General features: G+C 37.5%; 1 protein-coding gene and 1 pseudogene across 18 annotated transcripts in view; both read right to left on the reverse strand.

Annotated features, from left to right (window-relative positions):
• Positions 1-22,494, reverse strand: part of ATG10 (autophagy related 10) — a 240,447-nt gene that overhangs the window by 123,538 nt on the left and 94,415 nt on the right. The gene's annotated exons all lie outside the window — the stretch shown is intronic.
• LOC123938311 lies at positions 10,509-11,758 on the reverse strand (annotated as a pseudogene).

Raw genomic sequence — 22,494 nt, forward strand, 5'->3', positions numbered from 1 at the left:
CATGAAACAGCCACTATGACACATTCATAGAGAATGCTACTTAATGATGGAAGTGAGACAACTAAAAGATAAGTCAAAATTAAAATTCAGGGTGACAAAGCCAAGGTAAAAAAAAAAACAAAAAAAAACAAACAACATAGTGATTACTGAACTCCAGTTAATTATATTCCAGTTAAATACAGAACTAGAATTAAACAAGTATAGGCCTTAATTACAAACAGAATATGAATGCTATAAAGCTCAAACTGGTAAAAATAATGCGTAACGAACAAAAATAGGGAGAGGACAGGAAGGTGGAGTATATATGTACATCATTCAAAACAGATCACATATAAGGTCTGAGTAGAAATTTGCATCTGAAAATCATGAATCTAACATCGTTTCCCAAAATCTTTTTAAGGGTCTTCCAAAATTTATACTATTTGTAGTGAAGTACCTATTTGGAAATTCTACATTTCTTTTAGGTACCTTTTAGTTTCCTTTCCTTTTTATCCATCTAAGTAAAAATACATTTAATCCTTTAGAGAGAAGAGAGAAGGGAGGGAGGAGGACGTAGAAAGGGAAGGAAGGTGTATTTCTGGCTATCTAATGTATTATGGTGGTTATCTGAGGGGTAATTTTTAAATTTCTTCTATGTATTTTAATTTTTTATAATGAACTTATTATACAAAGATAATAGCGAATTTTTTCTCTGTTACCAAAAATCAAATTAAAAGTATACATAAAATAAAGATAAATAATCAAGGTTACAAGGAATTGTACATCTTTTGGAAACTATAGAAATACATCTGACCTACAAAAAACACACCTGGATATCAAGGTCATAATTCATAGATCTTGAGCCAAGACCCTTTGGGATCTAACTTCTCATAAACAGAGTTGTGAGGCAGAAGTCTATTTTGTATTTTGGGACACAAACTGAAGTTCTATGCATATTTAGGAAGTCTGATCCTCCTGAGTAAACAAATCCGGTGACCTCTGCTCAGTTCACGTCTTCAACTGTCCCCCGCAATAGCTGACTCTGCTAAGACACCCTCCTTTTACACTCCAAACAGAGGCTTCTGTGCCTTGCACACAGCAGCAATGAAAATACTGTTAAGTGACAAATGGGACATTCTCCTGACTGCTCGCGTCTCTGTCAGTGTCTCTGCAGGCTTCTGCCCACGCTTCTTTCTTTCCCTACCCGCCTACACACAGGCATCCCCCAAGGGTGGTTCTCGTTTCACTCCTCTTCTCAGTCTCATTTCCCTGAATTGACTCATCCACTCTCAAACTCTAGCTCTGGCTCCTCTTCTGAGCTCAAACCTAAAATGGGAAGTATATGCTAGACATCTTTACAGAGATGCCCTCTAGCACCCTGAATTTGACATACCATAGTTGAATTATCTTCCACCTGCCCCTCCCACCCCTGGTCTATCTCTCACCCCTCTTGCCAACCAGCATCTTCCCTGACATCTTCAATGCGGGCAGTGGCAACACATTCGGCTTCCTCGTCACAGAGAATGAGAACCTGGGAGTTGTCTTCAACTCCTTTCTTGTCCTTTTATCTACTCCTTTTATACCTCCATAATGTGTCTAACACACATTCTATCCTTCCTGCCCACACTGACATCATCTAATGCAAAAACAGCGCAATCTGATGAAAACAATAGCAGGTCTGGACTCAAAAGACCTAGAATTTGAGCACCAGCTTTGCCCTGAATTTGCTTTGAGACCTTGTACACATTGCCTAACATATTTTTAGTACAAATCTTTAAGTCACAGGATAGCTCTAAGGGACACATATATACATATATATACTTTAGGAACAGTATTATTGTATATACTGTATGTATGTGAATACACACACATCCACACATAGGTGTCTATATAAACGCACGCAAACATGTATGATATGTGTACAAATACAAATGGAAGACATTATTATCAAGGCTGTTATAATATCTCATATTATCTTAAACAAAAATGTTCAATTTTAGGGGCACCTGAGTGGCTCAGTCATTTGAGCGTCCGAATCTGACTTTGGCTCAGGTCATGATTTCAGGGTGTAGAGATTGAGCCCCAAGTCTGGTTCTGTGCTGAGCATGGAGCCTGCTTAAAATCTCTCTCTCCCTCTCTCTCCCCTGCCCTCCGCTTATAAGCATCTGCTTGCCTTCTCTCTCTCAAAAATAATTTTTTAAAAGTGCTTAATTTTAATATCTCAGTTCTCTGGGTAACCTTTTACCCTGAATGAAGGATTACTTTATTAAAACATCATTTTTTTTTTCCTTTTAATGGTCCACAGCTTGTTCTCCTTTGCCAAAAGAATAAAACCAAAACTCCTAAGCATGGATTTCAAAGTGCTCCTTTATCTGACCCCACCTTAGGTTTCTGACCTCATCTGCTACTATACCCTCTATCACCCATGTTCTATCAAAGCACAGCTCTATAATTTCCTTTCCCCAAATACACCCTGCATTTATACTGTTTCCTCCAGGCTAGAATTTCCATTTAGGAAACCTCTCTTTCAAGGTCCAATTCAAATATCACCTTCTCAATAATACCTCCACTGATCTTCATCAAGGTAGGTGGCCGGTATTTTACCTGTAAATAGAAGGATCTTTACAATTCTGTTTTCAACTAGATTATAAATTCCTGAAGGAGCATCTGGTTGGCTCAGTCGTTAAGCGTTTGCTTTCAACTCAGGTCATGATCCCAGGGTCCTGGGATCCAGCTCCACATTGGGTTCCCTGCTCAGCAGGAGGCCTGTTTCTCCCTCTCCCCTGCCTGCTGTTCCCTCTGCTTGTGTTCTCTCTCTGTCTCTATCAAATAAATAAATAAAATCTTAAAAAAAAAATCCTTAACGACTGAGACAACGGTGTATTCACCTTTGACTCTGTGACTTATGAAGTCTAATATACAGAATATTACACATTGAACGATGATGTGTAGAACGGAATTGCACAAAAAGGCTCTTTTAAGTCTTTTAATTTCAAAGAAGAATTAGAAGCATATAAAAAGTCAGAACTATATTATATGGTGAAAATGTATAACCAATAACTAGGTGTAGGTAGTTTTTTAAATGAAAATGGTAGGAAGTATCATATGGTCTCACTTATTTGTGGAGCATAACAAATAACATGGAGGACATGGGGAGATGGAGAGGAGAGGGAGTTGAGGGAAACTGGAAGGGGAGATGAACCATGAGAGACTATGGACTCTGAAAAACAACTAGAGGGTTATGAAGGGGTGGCGGGGGGGTGGGGGGGTTGGGAGGTTGAGGGACCAGGTGGTGGGTAATGAAGAGGGCACGTACTGCATGGAGCACTGGGTGTGATGCCAAAACAATGAACACTGTTATGCTGTAAATAAACAAATAAAAATAAATAAATTAAAAAAAAAAAAAGAAAATGGTGGGAAAAAAGTTTCAACTACATTATTAAGCTTCAAGCTAAACAAAAATACTGTTTGGTGCTCCCTCTGCTGGCTTTGCAGCAGCAAGTTACGAATGTTGAACAATAACGCTACAAAGAAGTAAACATAGATTCAGCTCATCTGCTCCCTGCATATACCTCCTACAAATAACCAGAGTTGAAATTTTTAATTGAGTTCATTTGGAAATAACCCTATCTGCAAAGAGTTGGTCTAACAAAATTGTTTATAAAGAGACAAAACTCGTTACAATTTCAGTGGTAATAACTACTATCAGAATTCCCATTTATACCTTTTTTGGTTGTTTGTTTAGTTAAGCCATCTATTTTACACATAAGCAATTTTAAATTTTAGCTAAAAACTACTGAGAAACAAAGTAGGATGAGATCTTTTGTTTCCAAATTAATCTATGGTTTTTAAAAACCTATGAGGAACATAAGAGGTTAAATTCTCCCTGTGTTTCTAAACAGAGTTATTCTGAGTACCCTGAAGGCATTTAATTCCAAAACAGGAAGCCACATAGAGGAACACTTGGTTACACTAATGTTATGCAGATCTTTTGGAACACACTTTCCTAAACACTTGCTGAAAGAACCTTTTCTATACTGCACGCTATCACATGAAGTTGGAGAAGGGTCCCACGGATACCATAGTGCACTTTACTCCTCAAATTGCCCTTTATTACTTCTCCGTTTTCCTCCACTTTTCTTACTTTAAATGGTTTTCTCCTTGCTTATAGAAAGAGTAGTAAGAAAGTCAGGTTGGGTCAGGGAATGTTTATTCACACAATACACTTCAGTTGTTTTGGCATGTATGTACATAAGAGCTATGATAGGACTTAGTGGAGTTAAATTTTTTTTTTTTTTTTTTTTTGGTGTTACTGTTTCTGGGTTTTTTTTTTGCTTGTTTTGTTTTGCTTTTTTAACAAATAATGTACTGTTTGTCCTATGGGTACAGGTCTGTGAATCATCAGTCTTAAACAATTCACAGTACTCACCATAGCACATACTTTCCCCAATGTCCATCCCTCCCACCTGCTCCCTTTCAGCAACCCTCAGTTTAAGAGTCTCTTATGGTTTAGGGGCGCCTGGGTCGCTCAGTGGGTTAAAGCCTCTGCCTTAGGCTCAGGTCATGATCTCAGGGTCCTGGGATCGAGCCCCGCATCGGGCTCTCTGCTCAAGCAGGGAGCCTGCTTCCTCCTCTCTCTCTGTGCCTGCCTCTCTGCCTACTTGTGATCTCTTTCTGTCAAATAAATAAATAAAAATCTAAAAAAAAAAAAAAGACTCTCTTATGGTTTAAAAAAATATATATATATATATTTAGAACTGATATCTCAGAAAGATTAACCTGAGACCAGCAGAGACGTCACTGTTAAAGGTTTGTGTCTTTTCTCATAAATTCGTGTTTTCAAGTGTACTAAAAGTATCTTTACTCTAAAACATGTTAGATGAGATCTTACCTTTGTCGATGAACAAAGAACAATGGTAAACCATAGGTAAGTGGGCAGAGCGGTGGATTTATGTAATTAAGTGGCACAGATGCTGGAGTTAACTCTTGTTACTAAGCAAATCTCTTAACAGGGTGGGTTCCATTTCCCAACCTTACAGACTACTACTGATCAGTAAGATGTTACCTATGATTCTGTGACTAAACAGATGAATTAGATCCTAAGGTCCACTTTAAGTTACAGGTATAAGAGAAAAAAAAAAGTGAGTGCATTTTTCATATGCCATTTGATTTCACATGCCATTCAATACCATCCATGTTTAAAAAGCACTCTTTTTCTTAGTTCCTATCCTAGTTTATATTCAGTTATGTTTTAAAGAAAGTAAATGATCACCAAGCAATTATCCTTCTGTGTTGGAAATTAAGGTTTCATGCACATTCTTGATTATTTGTAAAACTGAAATGCAGTACTATTAAAAGCAGTAATATTAACAGTCTAGTCAGAAGAAGCCAAATAGAAAAAAGAGTCAATATATTTGGATCTACTTATGGTTACTTTCAAAGAATTTATGAAAATATTTATTCTATTCTTAACATTTAGGCAGTAAGAATTTTGTTGAAATCAGCTTGAGAAGTCAAAATAGTATTTTTAATCTATTCTGCAGAGCTTGGAAATTATTTTTCCTTAAGAAATTGGCATGTGGGGACACCTGGGTGGCTCAGTTGGTTGGGCAGCTGCCTTCGGCTCAGGTCATGATCTCAGCGCCCTGGGATCGAGTCTCACATCGGGCTCCTTGCTCGGCAGGGAGCCTGCTTCTCCCTCTGACTCTGCCTGCCACTCTGTCTGCCTGTGCTCTCTCTCTCTCTAACAAATAAATAAATAAAAACTTAAAAAAAAAATAAGAAATTGGCATGTGTTGGGGGCACCTGGGTGGCTCAGTCAGTTAAGCATCTGTCTCCAGCTCAGGTCATGACCCAGGGTCCTGGAATGAAGCCCTGTGTCTGGCTACCTGCTCAGTGGGGAGTCTGCTTCCCCCTCTGCCTCTGCCCTACCCCTACTCATGTTCTCTCTGTCTCTCTCTCTCTCAAATAAATAAATAAAAATTTTAAGAAAGAAGGAAGGGAGGGAGGGAGGGAGAGAGGGAGGAAGGAAGGAAGAAAAGAAGGTAGGAAGGAAAGAATGGCTATGTGAACAAGAACAAGGGTTTTAGCCATGACCATGTGCCACTGACAACATTCTTGTGCTGGGATTCACAACATTTACCCCCAACCTCCCTGTGACTGCTGAGATGAGAGACTAACTAGTTGGTGACTAGGTGCCTCCCTGTTAGGGCCACAGGACAATAGCCACCGGGCAGAGGAGGAAGCAGAAGGTCAGAGCACAGAGGATATTCACAGGCTCACCACGACTCTGTCAACCAATGCATGGCAACCTCTGAAATGCTGAGCTGCTGTCTTTTGAGCAGGGCTGTCAAAACATTAGATTTGTTTTTCGAAATTCAGCTCATGAATACGTCCTCTAATGTTCAGAGGGCATCCTTACTGAAATGTACAATCACATATATGACTGTAGCAAAGAAACTCTTACATCCCAAAAGATTTAACAGCAATTCATCATACAGTGATTCACTTCACTTTAAATTATTGAATGCTCTATTCAGAAATGATACAACAAGGTTTCGGAGCTGTAAATTAGCTGGCAGTTAGACAATATCTAAAAAGGGCATTCTGAAGTATGGAAAAAATATTCAGAATATGTGATTCATTTTCATTTAACATAATATATATCCAATATTGAATGAACATAGGAAAGTTATGATGTTACTTGTTGTAAAATGAAAATAGTATCCAATAAAAGTTATGCTTTTTTCATTCCTTATGGTAATCCATTTACCCTATTAGCCAATACCAGTACAGTAAGTACTGAGCAATTTCTGAAAGCCTCTGTAGAGAAAATTTCATTTCTGAATGAAATTACTGATATTTTCTGAGAAAATGTCAAGGAAGGCCATTTATCAGGCTTCAGCTGTGTTTATGTCATTAAATGCAAGTGTCTGACATCAAATGCTGACATTATTACATGTTTATCATAATAACTCAGTCCTTTCTAAACTCTGTGATACAGTATGAACTGACAACAATCAACTCATGTTATGTCACATTTATTTCAAAACACCTACCTCAATAAATACTAGACATTTTGAAATAAAAATACATATAAACAAATATAAATTTATATTCCAGATGATTTCCCCCTAGGAGATAATAATAAGAAGAAGAGATCTTAGTGATGGTCATTCAGTATAATTTCATATAGAACTTCAATGACAAGGCTTAAGTTCTGGGTCCTTTAAGACCAGCAGGTCTCGAAAGGTGTACTTCCTTAGACTCTTGCCTAAAAGTTAATTTAAGAAAATAATGATGTTGGGGTGCCTGGGTGGCTCAGTGAGTTAAAGCCTCTGCCTTTGGCTCAGGTTATGATCCCAGGGTCCTGGGATCAAGCCCCGCATCAGGCTCTCTGCTCAGCAGGGAGCCTGCCTCCTCCTCTCTCTGCCTGCCTCTCTGCCTACTTGTGATCTCTGTCAGTCAAATAAATAAATAAAATCTTAAAAAAAAAAAAAAAGAAAGAAAGAAAGAAAGAAAAGAAAAGAATGATGTTTAAGAAAAAACTGTAAGTTTTATTTATTTTTAAAAAAGATTCTATTTACTTATTTGAGAGAGAGTGCCAACAGGGATGGGGTGGGTGGTAGCAGGGGCAGGAGGAGCAGAGGGAGAGGGACAAGCAGACTCTGAGGTAAGCACAGAGCCTGACACCAGGTTTGATTTCACAACCGCAAGATAATGACCCGAGCTGAAATGAAGAGTTGGACGCTCAACAGACTGAAGAACCCAAGTGCCTCAGAACTATTAGCTTTAAACTGCTATAACTCTATTTTATTTATTGCCTTTAGTTAATCTCAATATGGCAGCCAAAACTAGTACAGTATCTGGCCAACTAACATCACTACTTAGTTTAACCTCAAATTCAAATGTTAAATCAGTTTCCTGATTATTATCCAGAAAACAGATGCCATGTATTTAATTTTTTTTTTAAAGATTTTACTTATTTATTTGTCAGAGAGAGAACACAAGCAGGCACAGTGGCAGGCAGAGGCAGAGAGAGAAGCAGGATCCCTGCTGGACAAGGAGCCCGATGCAGGACTCGATCCCAGGATCCTGGGATCATGACCTGAGCCAAAGGCAGAGGCTTAACAGACTGAGCTACCCAGGCATCCACATGTATTTAATTTTTTATACTGACATTTTGTAACAGTACAAAGTTTGATGCAAAACCAAGAGAAAATATTTTAGTATTATCCTGTTATTTATTTATTTTTAAGATTTTCTTTATTTTAGAGAGAGAGCGCACAAGAGGGGATAAGAGCAGAGGGAGAGGGAGAGAGAGAGAATCCCAAGCTGACTCCCTGCTGAGCAGGAAGCCCCGTGCAGGGCTGGGTCTCACCCTGAGGTCATGACCTGTGCTGAAACCAAAAGTCAGGTGCTTAACTGACCGAGCCAGCCAGGTGCACCCTTTTGGTCTGTCTTACTATGTTCTATAATATGCTTTTAGAGGGGTTTCAGCTCATGATCTCAGAGTGAGATGCAGTCCCGTGTTGGACTCCCTGCTCAGTGGGGAGTCTGTCTGGGATTCTCTCTCTCTTTCTCTGTTCTTCCCCCTATTTATGCACTCTCTCTCTCAAATAAATAAATCTTAAAAAAAAAAAAAAAGAAAGACACGAAAGAATATATAGTATGTGACATATTTATATAAGATTAAAAGAGAAGAGGCAAAGGCACCTGGCTGGGTTAGTCGGTGAATATTGTGACTCCTGATCTGGGGTTGTAAGTCTGACCCCCATGTTGGGTGTAGAAACTATTTAAAGATAGAAACTTTAAACAAACAAACAAACAAACACAAAGAAACAAGAGGGAAAATAATTCTAAGTGTAGAAATCAGATTAGCATAACCATCGGAGAGTAAGTAGTGACTGAGAGCCTCAGGAGGGGGTCCTATGGTTCTGGTAATGTTCTGTTTCCTTATCTGGATATTGGATACATGGATACATGATTGCTTTGTGAATGCTCACTGAGCTTAAAAAACAAAACAAAACAAAACAAACAAACAAAAAAAAACCAAAAAACCTGTAGGCAGAAGCAATGGGAGAGCCAGTGAAGATCACCTGGGCCATGCATACATGTACTATAATTTAATCTGGACGTCTAAAGGAAAGATAAGTCTTCCGGGGAGGAGGGAGACAAGTGGGAAGCAGGACAAGAGAGGGAAGCTGAGAAATGGATCTATCAACATACTAAAGAAACATGGTAGAAAAAGAAAAAGATGCAGTCAGGTTTATGTGAGAGTGAATCCCAATCTCATAAGCACAGTATGAGAAAGCTCAACTGAGAGGTTCATGGGATAAGGGCTGGGACTATGGGCTCACTGGGGTCCCTGTTATATTAGGACCTCATTATAGAATGCAAAGAGAATCATAATTGTTTATCTCTATGTACCAGATACTGTGCTAAAAGTTTTACAAAGAAATTATTTTATATTTTACTAGACTGAGGATACAGAAAGAGCTCAGATGTTTATTGAATTTAATTACCATAATCCTTACATAATAGGTATTATTATCCTTGTCTGCAGATAAAGAATCTGAGGCCTGATGAGTTATTTGTGCAAAGTTTTAAAAAATGCAAGTGGTAGAAAGGTTCAAACCTTTTTTCTTCAGAAGGAGTTGGGAAGAAAGAAAAAAGAGGCAAAAGTACTCGATCCCTCCATTTTAATTTAATACTTCTCCCTGCAGAATAAATCATGATCTTTAGAAGGTATAGTGCAAGTCAGTTCAACATAGTGTGTATCATATTAGTTAAGGATTTCAACCTAGGACCAAGATAGGATCTCTCAAACTAAAAGTTTTCAAACTGTGTGTGAGAAAAGACCTACAAGCCTATAAGGAGGAAGAGCAAGCCCTGGGATCTAACAGTTGCTTCCAGAAAGCTGAGCTGCCCTTTTATTAAGAAAGGGCATCAGTTACACGCTGGTGGGAAGGACAGCCTCCCTAAGAGCTTCCCACAAGTCTGTCCTTTTTTGCCTTGCATCATACCATATGGACTACAGGTTGAAGCAAAATGCTTTCGAGAATTGTTCTCTGTAACTAAAAAGAATAAATACAGATACAAATGTACCAATACATGGAGATACAAATACAGGTATAAATAATCAAAACTATGCCTTGAAAATGTGTATACGCCAAGTGTGGTCAATATTTTTATATTTTGGAAAATTCATTTAAGTCTCTAAAAGAGCACAATTTAACAATGTTTACCATTTTATTCTTAATAATACCAAGGTTTCTTATTTGGAATCTTGTTTCTTTTTCTTTTTCACTAGGCAAAGAACTTTATTAACCTTGTTGCAAACTTTCTTCCCAGGCTTCTTCGGCATGCTTAACTGCAAAGAATGAACTGTGTGTAAGCAAAAACTGAAAAGTGCTACAGTGTCCAAGGGGCTTGGGCTTAAAAATATTAGAGATCTACATTTTATCAGATCCATGAACAGAATTTTAAAAAGCAGTCATACTTTAAAATACCAGCTCCCAAAAACTTCTTCAAGTTTTATCTTCTTCAGAAGTTGACTCAGTTCCATTCGCTTCCTTCTTGGAAGCATCCTCTGAATTCTCCATAAGATCTGGAACTTCATCATCCTCCTCCTTTCCAGTAGCAAGCGGGGCTTTTCCAGCCACAGGTTGTTTGGGCTGAGCTTCAGCCATCTCCTTCAACTGGTCAGACTGTCTGCACTGAGTTGGTTTAAGACCCTGGATAGGATTTCTGTCAGCTGCTTTGTCTCAGCGTGGCCTGTAATGCTGAAAGTGTTCGCTGCCAGCGATTCCTGAACTTTGGGGTTGTTAAAGCAGATCACTGTTCCTTGGTTTGTGAACATACTCACTTCTTCAATAAGAGATACTGTTTACCCCTAACTTTTTAAGGAGAACTGAAGTTTGTTATTATTTGCCGTAGCCGTTCTATGAACCACCTTCTTTCCGCGAGCAGTTCTTTCCCCACCAATGCTCACTTGGGCTTATAGTTTGGTGAGTTTCTCCTGGTTCAAAATAGTTCCTTTCATCTTGTTGAAACAGAAATGGGACCACATGGGGAACCAGGGTTGGTGCTCAGGGGGTCTCCAGCAGACCAGCTGAGATTAGGTGCACAAGCACACGGGGACGCAAAATGGCAGCTAAAGGCAAAGTTTCTTTTTTATATGACATTTTTCTAATTTGGCAAGCAATAGATTTTCTTCTTCTGTTTCTAATGGAGTCGGCATCCAATAACTATTATGTCTAAGTTTTTAATATCATCTGTGTCAGCAAGAATGAGCACAGGTTTAGAGGTAGTACTAAAGCATTTTCAGTCCACCTCCAACAGACTTATGGTGTGGGCAGGGGACTATAGTTTAAAATTACAGAACTCTTAACTTAAATATGTTAGATCTCTTTATAGAATTTCAAATACAAATCAAAAACACATACCACATCAACATCTTAATATTTTCTGAAGAAATTCTCATAAACGCCAAAAGAAAATAAAAATCCATCATAAAATGACTGAAGCTATATTCATTTCATATGCCACAAATATTAAAATGTGTCTGTCTTATAGTGAATGAAATTTGGTTCAACCAATTGATCAATACTTCCTGAAGCAAATTAATAAGAAAATTCATAAGGCCCCAAACTTCAATATCAAAAGGATTGTTAAGTGTGCAAAGTCATTATATGTCCACAGAACACCATTTCACTAGTGCCTTCCATTAACAGAAAATGCTAGGGACACCTGGGTGGCTCAGTCGGTTAAGTGGCTGCCTTCTGCTCAGGTCATGATCCCAAGGTCCTAGGATGGAGTCCCACATGGGGCTCTGTGCTCAGTAAACAGCCTGCTTCTCCCTCTGCCTGCCATTCCTCCTGCTTGTGCACTCTCTCTCTCCCTCTGACAAATAAATAAATAAATAGGGAGCCTGGGTGGCTCACTGGATTAAGCCACTGCCTTCAGCTCAGGTCATGATCTCAGGGTCCTGGGATCAAGCCCCGCATCAGGCTGTCTGCCCTGCAGGGAGCCTGCTTACTCCTCTCTCTCTACCTGCCTCTCTGCCTACTTGTGATTTCTCTCTCTCTGTCAAATAAATAAATAAATAAATCTTTAAAAATAAATAAATAAATAAATAAATAAATAAAATTTTTAACAAAAAAGAAAAGAAAATGCTAGCTTCTGAAAAACATGAAAAGACTTGTGTACTAAGTACTCACTTTAAGGAACATTTGTCATTATTGATATGTAATAAGTAGAAATCAAATCTTATCAAAATCTTTTTCTAAGAAAAGTTAATCAAACTAAAACTCAGCATGGCCTGTGTACATATATTGAAATAGTCTTGGCATATAGTATCGAAGGAACTGTATCTGTCTCCCCCTAAGATGTTCCTGATAGGCAATTTTCTTTTCTTTTCTTTTTTTTTTAAGATTTTATTTATTTATTTGAGAGAGAGAGTGAGAAAGAACATGAGAGGGGAGAACGTCAGAGGGAGAGGCAGACTCCCCATGGAGTTGGGAGCCCGACGCGGGACGTGATCCCAGGATTCTGGGATCATGACCTGAGCCGAAGGCAGTTGCCCAACCAACTGAGCCACCCAGGCACCCCTGATAGGCAATTTTCTAGTTGCTTTTGTAACAATAGTTATATCAGTTTCTCTAAAAAAGCCCATTTAACTTGGGGCACATAAAGCTATTAGGAAATTCTTCTCGATATTTAGTAAAATTTGTCCTTTTCAAGCTCCTGCCTACTGGTTTTATTCTGCCTCCATAGCAGCCAGTTTTGGCTAGGAGACAAAGTTGTGGCCAAAAAATGTCAGTAGAAATGTCTGTGCAAATTCTGGGAAGGGGTTCTTAAAACGGAGAGGTGTGCCTTTCTGTGTCATACCCATCCTTCTTCCTGCTGTCTGGAATAGGGATGTGTCTGCAGGAGTTCCAGTAATTTACCATGAAGTGATCTTGAAAATGGAAATAATTTCAAATTAATTAATTCAAAATTTCTTTGCTGAAGACATTAGAGTTGGGATCCTCAAAGACGTTGTGGAGCTGCCTTTCTAGCCCTGGGCTATCCTGGGCTATCCATCCCCAGACTTCATCTACACAAAAGAATAACCTATGTGTGTGTTTGTTACACAGAACTCGGGAACTTATTTCTGAACTCATATACTGAGTCTGCAGATATATTTTCAATATTTTTAAAGATTTATTTATCCATATTAGAGAGAGAGAGAGAAAGGGAGAATACGTATGGGTGCATGTGCGTGTGCACACGAGGCGGGGAGAGGCAGGGGGGATAATCTCCCCACTGAGCAAGGAGCCTGCCATAGGGCTCAATCCCAAGACCCAAGAGATCATGACCTGAGCTGAAACCAAGAATCAGCCGCCCAACTGATTGAGTCACCCAGGAGCCCTAACATTTTCAATATTTGAAGAGCAATATCATATTCTACTTACATCCTCTTTACTTGAAACTTCAACTTTTTCAACTTCCTCATCATTGGGGTCACCCTCTTTTACACAGGCTCAAGCTTTTCAGACTCCTTAGAAGTTTCAGAATAGAATTACAACCACCAGATATGAGTTGACCAGTAGAAAACAGAGAGATTATTCACTCCCTTTGTTGTCACTCCAAGACAGTCTTATGCATTAGCTTCTTCAGCAGTCCTCAAAACTAAAGATTCATACCACGGTTACAGGTAGCTAAAAAAATATCTAGTTTTTACTTTGTTTTGGTTTCCACTGCAAGTACTCTTAAACCAGACTCTCCCTACCTGCATATGTTTAGTAATTTGTTCCTTATTAGGCATAAGATTTCAGATTTCTCCTTATTACATTTCTTTTTATAGTCTGTTACTCCATGCAATGGAAATAAACCTTGAACCCCAGTTTTGGTATTCCACCTAATTAACTATCCTTCATTAGTTTCTGTTGTCTGCTTATTTGGTTAACAAGTGTTCTGTGACCCCACCCAGTCCTTTGCAAGAACTTGACATAAGGCAAAAGACAGAGCCCTTTACTGAGCCACTGAAGACTTCTCCAAGAGTGGGCAGGCAGCACATAATCAACACACTAGGGATGCCTGTCCAACTAGCTCTGGGTCCCAAAGACCGGCTTCTTCTTTCAGGAGCTGGGCCTCTGCCCCGGCCATAGGAGGCCACACATGGCACGTAGGAAGCCCAGAACCTGACTACCACCATGTAGAAAGAGACTGGCAGCATGGGCTGACTCACTATGCAGGGAGGTAAGTGTGAGGAGGTAGAGGTACTTGTTTGTATAACAGATACTTGTAAAAAAGGAAGTCTCTTCCTTTAAAAAGAAAAAAAATTTTTCTCCTATAAAGAAAAAAATCTATTAGTGCATTGAGCGTAGGGTGGGGACTTGACTGGTAATTGATTGACAAAGCAGTGTAAATTCCATAACTACCCCCATTTGCATAGATATTGATTGCAGTGGGCTTCAAAAGACTGATTATGCTGTTTCTTATATTTGAAATGAGTGTCTTATACCTTAGCCCTACAGAAAAACCAAGAAGCAAACATTAAAGAACTTAAATATGCACATGTGAAAATGTATTTATGATTAACGATAATTTATTAAGTGCAATACTGTGCTAAATTAATATATGCAGAGTAAGACCGACTTGTGCTGATGGAATTATCTTGTTTATGATTACTGTTATTGACTTTAAAAGAGCTACACCACTATTTTCTGAACAAGAGGCATAGTCTAACATACACAATGCAAAACATTTAGATATTACTACATTGTCACTAATCATTAATTTAATGTAGGTTCAGTCACGGTCAGTTAAATGTTCCTATATCTATAAATGTCATTCCATTTATTAAAAAAAGAATATTCAGGAGGACCTGGGTGGCTAAATCAGTTAAGTATCTGACTTCAGTTCAGGTCATGATCTCAGGGTGCTGGGATTGAGCTCAGCAGGGAGTCTGCTTGTCCCTCTGCCCGCCCCCCACTTGCGTGCACACAGCACACATGCATGCTCGCTAATAAATCTTTTAAAATTTTTAAAAATTTAAAAATATACAGAAAGAATATTTAAATATGCACTTATTACGTCTGATTAAGAAACATACATAGTAAAAAAAATTTAAAAGATTTAAAAAACATACATAGTAAATTATAATACTTTATTAATTAATAATTACAGTACTATCCCTTAAGCATCTTAGCTGCTATTACTCTACATAAACAATCATTGTTTTAAAATTAATTATTAAATATTGGTATCAATGAAAATATTTTTTAAATTTATTACATTGCCATAAAATAGAAGACAAACTGGATCCATTCTTTCTTTTGGGGAGCTAAACTTTTTTCCCAATTAAATAACATTCAGGTTTGGCTGACAAATTATTTACATTTTTCTTCCGTCTGTGGTTTATTTCCCCCAATGAGTACTTTAAGAAAATATAAACCTAGGTAGGCTGCATTTTGAACCACTATGATAGCATTTTTTTTTCCTTTTGTGAGGGGGAAAATCTACAAATTAGGACGGCTTCGTCTAATTTTTGGTCATGGTTGATGGCAATTCAAGTCCCTACTTAAATCCAAATTAAATTCAAAATGTAATGCTGCTTTATTGATTTTATAGATTCATTTTTCCATCTTGCTTCAATGCTGTCAACAAGTCTATGTGTTGTGGGTGATCTCAACAAAGTTCCATGTAATTTGGTCAAGCTGACTTGCTGGGGACCATTTAAAAGAGAACTATCTATTCAGTACTTGTGAAACTCATTGTTCTTGCAGCAGACTGGTAGGATTATTTCAATAAATCTTATTCAATTTTTAAAGGAGCTGAAAATTTTTCATTGGTCCCATTAGCTAACAGCTTTGTCTTTAGGTCAAATCAAGTATGGACTTGGAGAAACAATGATCCCTTTGTTTGCACAGCGTTAAAACTAACACTAGCAAATAAATCGGGGGGGGGAGACTGAGCTCAATAAAAATAAATTTAGTTGACTATTATCATATATACTATTTCTTTAGATATTAACATATTAAACCTAAGGAAATACTAAATGTTTCACTCTTGTGTCTCAAAATCAATTAATTAGTCTAAATTAAAAGCATTCAATGCCTTTACCTGGCCTTAGCTTCTGAGCCCTGGGCTGAAAAACAACTTTCTTGACCATCTTAAATGAGACAATCAAAACTATAGGAGGATCCAGACTGAATGTTACAGTGGGAAACAAGATTTCCATGAAGCAACAACTGATCCATTTCCATGTGGTATCTTTATTGTTTTTTTGTGTGTGTGTGTTGTTAAACCAGTTTTAAAATATCAATTGTCTTCCTATTTCTCCTGCTCCACATACCAATTTTCTCCTAGCCCCACATCACTGTGAACAGGGTATAATAAACAACACCCCAATTTTACAAGATTGCTTTGTTTGGTTTTGTGAGCAATACAAATGATAGTTTTAAAAAACTTCTGCTAGAGTAAAAATATGTCCCTTGTTTTGTACCCTCTAAGTCCAGCACCTTAAACTATTAAAATGGAACTACTATCATGGGAAATTATTGGAAATGTATTTTTTTTAAGATTTTATTTATTTATTTGACAGAAAGAGAGTACACGCAAGGGGAGTGTCAGGCAGAGGGAGAAGCAGGCTCCCCACTGAGCAAGGAGTCCGATGTGGGGGTCAATCCCAGGGTCCTGGGATCATGACCTGAGCTAAAGGCAGACGCTTAATGACTGAGCCACCCAGGCACCCCTGGAAATGCATTTTTAAATTAAATGAAGAAAATGATTCATGTTTCTAGTTTGGGTTTAGGTTTTCAACAAGGCTATCTTGTTGCTAAGGTTGAAATTCTTGCAGCATGAACCTATTGTAAGTTCTCCTGAGACTTCTTTGGGCAAATATTATGCTGTAATTTAAGATGGACCTAGACCTTTTGATAAACCTTTTCACATAATTTAAGCAATTATAAAAAAGTTTTTCTAAATACTGTGATATTTTACTACTGAATCATCATAGTTTTGTGATCCCTGATCTTTATTCAGAAATGTTTGGGTTTGGCAAAAAGAAAGTGTTTTTAAAGTTTAATACTAATAGGGGTGCCTGGGTGGCTCAGTGGGTGAAGCCTCTGCCTTAAGCTCAGGTCATGATCTCAGGTTCCTGGGATCGAGCCCCACGTCGGGCTCTCTGCTCAGCAGGGAGCCTGCTTCCCTCTCTCTCTGCCTGCTGCTCTGCCTACTTGTGATCTCTCTCTCTCTCTCTCTAGCAAATAAATAAATAATCTTCTTTTAAAAACAAATAAATAAATAAATTTTAATACTAATATTCATAGGGATAAAGGTCATTAGTATCCATAATAACATTAATAATATTTTGTATTTACATGGCATTCTTCCTCAAGAAAGAAAAGAAAATTTTTCTTCAAAACCAATAAAAAAAAGGTTGACTGACAATTCTATTTTAAAAGACATATAATAAGTTTAAGATATTTTAAATATAACTGGTTATAATTTTGTAGGGGGATATATTTTTGCAAAACTTAAAAATTGATTATTGCTTCAAAAAGCATATACAACTACTACATAAACGAAGCTAATTTACCTTAACCTTGAGGTAACTCAGAAGATATTTCTTTGTACATAATTCATAGGCATCTCTTTGTAGATATTTCTCTGTAGATAGTTTAAGATAATATGATACAGTATGAACATTAAAGACAGTGGTTAAAAGACAGACGATATTATCCAATCAGATGATTTTACAACAAAACTTGGGGCAGTGGGGTGTGACAGAGCACAGTATGAAAGGATATGGAATTACTAATTGGTTACTTCCTTTGGGAAGGAAGGGCATTAGTCCATGTTATGTGTTCAAAGAAAACTTCACTCTCAGATAAAATGCTAAATTACCAGGCCAGCTCATCGTTCTCAACAGGATACTACATCAGCTAACAAACTTTGTCCCATTTGGATAGATGGGTCTCATTATGAGCTCTCAAGTCTTTGATAATAAAGCCCGCCTAGTAAGCCTATAACCTACAGACCCCTCCCTTCGATGCCTCCAAGCCTGGCACAGGTACTCATCAAGGAAATACAGTAATGGAAAGGAGAACCAAAGGGCTAGAGGGCAGCAAAAGAAATTGCAAAGCAGTGTTGACACCATGAACTAGAAAAGATTTTGAGGTATTAAAACAGCGATATTCCAACGGGGAAGGGTTCCATCTTGAGCTAACTTTGGATTTAAGTCATTCCACAAAAACCCTATCTGAGAGAGAAAATAGGCTACAAGGTTTAAGCTGTTCTAAAATAAATATGAAGTTAGACTTAGAAAAGTTAACTTTTAAGTTGCTCTACTAATAGCAAAAATGGCTGAGATTGACATCTGCAGAAATTTTAAACCCAAATCATATGACAAAACAGACAAATCTTAGAAATAGATGTATGAGTGCACCTGCTTTTCTCACAGCAGTGCATAAAAATATTCCAAACGCAGACAGACTGTAGAACTGATGCTTTAGGAGTCTTTATTGGACTATAAAATGATATCCATGCGATAGCTAATGTGTTAGTATTTTCATCTGAATGATTAGTAATAGCTTTGGTAATAAACCCTGGTTTCTATTGTCCAATATTAGTGGCAAGCAACTACATGTAAGGGAAAGGAAAGAAGCTGATAGACTTCTTGCCTCTGCAAAGTCTCCACAGCTGGGCTGTCATAAGGGTACACAAGGATACAGTAATATTTTTAAGAGTTCAAGATCATTAATGTCTATTAATTTTTCCACTAAAGTAATACACCTTGTTTTAAGAAACACAGGCTCTTCTTGCTCTGTAGAGCCAGTATGTCTAGGAGTGAAGGACTGAGAGAGAGCTGAGAGAACCTCATGAGGAAAGGCACCATGCTGGGGGAAGACAGGACAAGAGGAGCTATTGGCTGCAAGTACATACACCACTCCTGGTTAAAATGAAATAAGACTGTGATTCTCTTAATCAAAGATCACATTTTAGATAAAAATTGAGCTCAAATGAAATTAAAGATGGCTCTCATACAGAGATAATTAGTATTCGCTAATTGTACCATGAAAGTAATAAATGCATCCCATCATCCAAGTAGATTTGATGCCTGGTAAAAACTATTCTTAGTCCCCTATTTTACTTGTTAGGAAATAATTTTAAAAATCAAACTACTCTTTCTTGGATGTTTCTACTACCTGTGACATAAATATAATAGTTATATATTAAAATAATGACTTTAAGAACTATTAAAGTCAAAGATGTTAAATAATTTGCCCAAGATCACCCCACTTACAAAAGGAGGAAGTCAACCCCAGGTCTTGCTTTTTCTACTACCCAGACCGCTCAACTGACAAATCACAGGTTTCATCTTCATTCTATAACATAATTTCTCAGAACCTTACAACATTTCTCTTTCCTTTCTGGTTTCCTTTCTGGTGTTGGTTAGTTGGTTGGTCTCTGACTGTAAAAGTTATACAAGCTCTTATTTTCAAAAATTTTTAAATGTGGGAACAGAAACCAAAAAATAAAAATCACCTATAATTCTACCTGCCAGAGAATGTGCATGTTTCTATGTATCTATATTTCTCATGTATCACCTACACATACTAGTTTATAACTTGCCTTCTTCACTTAATATGTTGAAGACATCTTTTTGTATTAATAAATATATATCTACCTCATTGTTTGTAATAGTCGAATAGTGGTATCCTGAATATATATACATACCTGTATTTTACAACTGAGAAAATAACTATTAAAAAATTATAAAAATAATTATAGGATTTAAAATAATAAGTAACTGCATATATAAAGATTAACAAGTTGACTAATAACTGATACTGAAGTTATTTCCAGTTTTTATGAGTAATTCTACAATAAATTGTTTTGTTTACAAATTTATGAGATGATTTGCCAGGATAAACTTTGAGAATTAGAATTGTTAAGACAAGTACTGATTTTAAATTTTCATACAGATTACCAGACTGCATTTCAGAAAGGCTATGAAAATTTACATTCCACCTAAGGGTATGAGTTCAAGATCATTAATGTCTATTAATTTTTCCACTAAAGTAATACACCTTGTTTTAAGAAACACAGGCTCTTCTTGCTCTGTAGAGCCAGTATGTCTAGGAGTGAAGGACTGAGAGAGAGCTGAGAGAACCTCATGAGGAAAGGCACCATGCTGGCAATATATGAGAGAAAAGTAGTATCTCTCAGTCATTTCTACTAGTATTTCTTTGATTAGCATTAGAACAGAAAATCTCTTCACCTATTTACTGGTCATTTTAATTTCTTCTTTTGCCATCTACCCACTAACAAAAGCAAATAAGCAAATAAAAATACTTTGTCCCATTTTTCTACTGGAATTGTTCATCTTTTTCTTTTTGATTTACAAAAAGACCTGCTTATATATTGGAGCTATCAATCCTCAGCGGGGCACAACAGTTGCAAATTCTTCTCCAGTTTATCAATTGTCTTTCAAGTTTGTTTATAGTTTGCTCTATGGTATTACTATTTATTTTTAATGCAGTAAAATACAAATATCATTTGACATTTGAAGTTGTTAGAAGACCTCCACTCCTAGCCAAGAGGAAGTAACAGAGAAGAGATTTATCTTGCCACCTGAAACAACTAAAAAACTTAACAGAAATATGAAAGAATTATTTTTCAAGACACTGGACATCTGGCAACAAAAGACAGTGATCCCTGAGACATGAGAAACAAGTACAGTAAGCCCTAAGACTGTTTTCAGGCCACTGTGCAGGGAGGTATAACCTAGGCTAAGTTCACCAGGCTTCATGAGTAGAGGAGATGGAACCAAGAATCCAAGGAGGCCAAAATTGTTGACTTTGCAGGGTAAAGAACGAAAGGAGAGAGCAGCACAGAAGAAAAAAGTCCCTCATATCTTGAGCTGAGTATGGATTAGCTCATATGTTTGAAGAAAAAACTCAGCTCAAGAAAAGAACCATTCAAAAGAATGAGAGGAAACTGATACTTTCATAGGGCTGAGGGTAATTTGGGGTCCTATTAGCCACAATTCATGAGGCATTAGATAAAATCCTCTGAAGAGATTTACCTCATTAATGAGCAAAATTAGCCCTAGACAAAACTTAACCTTAAAATTTGTAAAGGATCAAACTGTTTCCAGATAACCTAAGTGTGTCCCAGAACAAAGTTCAAAAATATTTATAAGAATACAAAAATACCCAGCACACACAAGAAAAAATCCACCAATATCTGGCCTCTAATTTAAAAAAAAAAAAAAGCATGCAAAGAAGCAGAAAAGTACAAGTCAAAATGAAGTAAAAAATCAATCAATTGAAAGTGACCCAGAAATGACACCACTGACAGAATAAGTAAACATAGTAAATAGTTACTATAATTGTATTCCATTATGTTCAAGAAGTCCAGGAGTCAGGATTTTTTTCTGTAAAGGGAGGGATAGTATGTAATTTAGGTTTTGCAGGGCATACAGTCTCTGTTACAATTACTCACCTCAGGCATTGTAATGCAAAAAGCAGCCATAAATAATGTGTTAATGAATGGACATGGCTCTGTTCCAATAAAACTTTATTTACAAATCTTGTGGGCCAGATTTGGTGTATAGATATCATTTGTCATTCCCTGAGCTAAAGAAAATGTTGAACATGTATAGTAGATATAAAAAAGTCCCATGGAACATGAAACTCATAGAAGAAAGCATAGGAATAAAGCTCCTTGATACGGTCTTGGTAATTATTTTCTGGATATGACACCTAACCAAGGCAAAAAAATAAAAAATAAACAAGTGGGGCTACATCAAAATAAAAAGCCTCAACATAACAAAAGAAACAAAGTGAAAAGACAACCTGCAGAATGTCAAAAAAATATTTGCAAGCCATATATCCAGTAAGGAGATAATATTCAAACTATATAAAGAACTCATACAACTCAATAGCAAAGTAATAATAAAAATAACTCAAAAAATGGGCAGAAAACCTGATTAGGCATTTTTCCAAAGAAAATGTACAAAAGGCCAAATGGTACATGAAAAGATACTCAGAATCACTATTCAAGGGTGCCTGGGTAGCTCAATCAGTTAAGCATCCAACTCTTGATTTCGGCTCAGATGGTGTTTCCAGGTCTGCTTGAGGCTCTCTCGCCTTCTCCCTTTGCCTGAGGCAGTCTCTCCCTCTGCAGTTCCTCCCCCGTTAAATAAATCAATTTTAAAATGTGCCAGAAGTGAGTGTGAGTTTGGAGCTTAGCCCTTCTAGGCCACTGAGGCCTCTGGAGGGTTCTGCCCTATACCTTCTGCCTTTACTTTCTCAGGACCCAGCCATCATGTAGACACTTGGGCTGGACAACTGAATGACACAGCAGAGAGGAAGAGGTTGCAGCCTCTGAGACCCTCCAGCTCCAGCCAACCCACCAGAAAAAAAGCAGCCTCATAAATGAGTCCAAATGAAACCCATGGAAGAACTACCTCGCCAAACTCTAAGCTCTTAAGAGAGATACAATAACACTGTTGGTTTA

This window comes from Meles meles, chromosome 3, assembly GCF_922984935.1.
Source record: "Meles meles chromosome 3, mMelMel3.1 paternal haplotype, whole genome shotgun sequence".
Taxonomy (NCBI): domain Eukaryota; kingdom Metazoa; phylum Chordata; class Mammalia; order Carnivora; family Mustelidae; genus Meles; species Meles meles.